At 40.8% G+C, this 2,500-nt stretch overlaps 1 protein-coding gene and 1 pseudogene across 1 annotated transcript in view; one reads left to right on the plus strand and one right to left on the minus strand.

Annotated features, from left to right (window-relative positions):
• Nucleotides 1-2,500, minus strand: part of LOC147031935 (protein patched homolog 1-like) — a gene marked incomplete in the record, with an annotated part of 209,891 nt that overhangs the window by 91,530 nt on the left and 115,861 nt on the right.
• Nucleotides 212-352, plus strand: LOC147031936 (signal recognition particle RNA; annotated as a pseudogene).

Genomic DNA, 2,500 nt, shown 5'->3' on the forward strand with positions numbered 1-2,500 from the left:
CACCACTTCTTCAAAAATGTCTGTACATTCACCTTTCACTCTCTCAAGCTTCTCTGTCCAGCTCAATTTCCTTCTCTTTTTTTCGTCTCCTCCCCTTCCTTTTATCAGAAAAAAAACAAATATATATATATATATATATATATATATATATATATATATATATATATATATATATATATATATATATATATATATATATATATATATATATACCGGGCGTAGTGGCGTGCGCCTGTAATCTGGCTACTCGGAGGCTTGGGTTGGAGGATCGCTTCAGGACGGGATCTCTGCTCTGAACCGCGCTATGAGAGGATGTAGAGCAGCCCGGAAACATGGCGAAACCCAATCCATATCCCTGTGTCGTAAGAGGCGACCAGGGTTGCGTCAGGAAGGGCATCCGGCGTAAAATCTGTGCCAAATCAGTATGTGGATCATAACGGATGATCCGCTGTGGCGACCCCTAACGGGAGCAGCCGAAAGACGAACAACATATATATATATATATATATATATATATATATATATATATATATATATATATATATATATATATATATATATATATATATATATACAGTAATACCTTGACATACAAGTTTAATTCGTTCTGTGACCGAGCTCGTAACTCAGTTTGCTCGTATATCAAAACAATTTTCCCAATTGAAATTAATTAAAATACCATTAATCAGTTCCAGCCCCCCCAAAAACACCCTAATTTCTTTGTTACGTAGTTTTAACAAGGACAAATGTATTTATAAATAATAAATAATTAATACAAAACATAATACAAAGATAATAAAATAGAATATAAATAAATAAACTGGTTTTATAAAGTGTATTTACCTTGGAGATGAGACAACTTCGGCTTACGGAAGATTCTGGTGGAGGTGGCGGTGGAGGTGGCGGCAGTGGTGGAGGTGGTGGTGGAGGAGATAGGCGGAGTAGATTTGAAGGTCGCATCACACTTTATCGCTAAACGTAATTGATACAATTTTTTTTTACATTTTATTCTTTTTATTCCCTTTGCCGTTACACTTAATTGCTACAATTTTTTCCATTTGTTTTTTCACTTCACTTATCACTAAACTTAAATGCTACATTATTATTTTTCACTTACACTTAATCTTCGTCGGTGATGTTTTCAACTTCATCAGTGACGTTTACATCTTTTTCATTGATTTTTTACTTTTTCGACTCTGATCTGCAGGGCGTTTCAACAAAAACCTATCCATGGTGGTTTGTTTCTTCCTTCCCTTCAGAATTTTTCTGAAATGCGTTAGGCAAGTGTCATTACACAACGCCAACGCACGACCAGTTGCCACTTTTTCTGGATGCTTCTTTTCCATAAATTCTGAAATTTTCTCCCACATTCCCAACATCTCCTGTATCTCCTTTGTAGAGATAACCTCCTCCTCCTCTATCTCCACCGCACTACCCCCAGTTTCCTCCAAAACCTCTGTATGCTGCATCTCCTGTAGCTCCTTTAACTGCTCCGTAGACAGTTCCTCGGAGTGCTCCTCGACGAGCTCGTTTACATCTCCTTCATCCACCTCCAGGCCCATGGATTTTCCGAGGTTCACAATCTCCTCTATCACTTCCGCTTCATGTTTGAAGCCTTCGAAGTCACTTTCGGACACAGCCTCAGGCCACAGCTTCTTCCATGCAGAGTTCAAGGTCTTCCTTGTAACATCTTGCCAAGCCATATCGATAAATCTGAGGCATATCATGATGTTATAATGCTCCTTCCAGAACTCTCGAAGGATGAGGTTTGTGTTCTCCGTTACATCAAAGCAGCGGCGGAAAATGTGCTTCGTGAAGAGCTTCTTGAAATTAGCAATCACCTGCTGGTCCATGGGCTGGAGGAGAGGGGTGGTGCTAGGTGGAAGGTAGAGAACATTAATAAAAGAGAACTCTTCGAGGATGTCGTCTTCGAGGTTCGGTGGGTGAGCAGGAGCATTGTCAAGGACGAGAAGGGCTTGCAAGGGTAAGTTATTTTCAAGGAGGTACTTTTTAACAGAAGGACCAAAGACCAGGTTTACCCAATCAACGAAGAACTGTCTCGTGACCCACGCCTTCGGGTTTGCCCTCCACATAACCTGCAGTTTTTCTTTTAAAATTTTGTGGGGCTTAAAGGCTCGGGGATTTTCTGAATGGTATACGAGCAGTGGCTTAATCTTGCAGTCACCACTGGCATTAGCGCACAATGTGAGGGTTAACCTATCTTTCAAGCGTTTGTGGCCTGGCATCTTCTTCTCCTCTGCTATTATACAAGTCCTCTTTGGCATCTTCTTCTAAAATAACCCTGTCTCGTCACAGTTGAAGACTTGCTGGGGGACGTATCCTTCGGCTTCTATCAATTCCGCGAAAGTTTTCAGGTAATCTTCCGCTGTTTTCATATCAGAGCTCGCTGCATCACCATGCCTCACGACGGAGTGAATGCCAGACCTCTTCTTAAAGTTGTCGAATCAGCCCCGACTGGCTTTAAACGACTCTTGTGATG

The sequence above is a fragment of the Eptatretus burgeri genome, chromosome 2, assembly GCF_056783735.1.
Source record: "Eptatretus burgeri isolate ZD-2024b chromosome 2, Ebu_testis_v1, whole genome shotgun sequence".
NCBI lineage: Eukaryota > Metazoa > Chordata > Myxini > Myxiniformes > Myxinidae > Eptatretus > Eptatretus burgeri.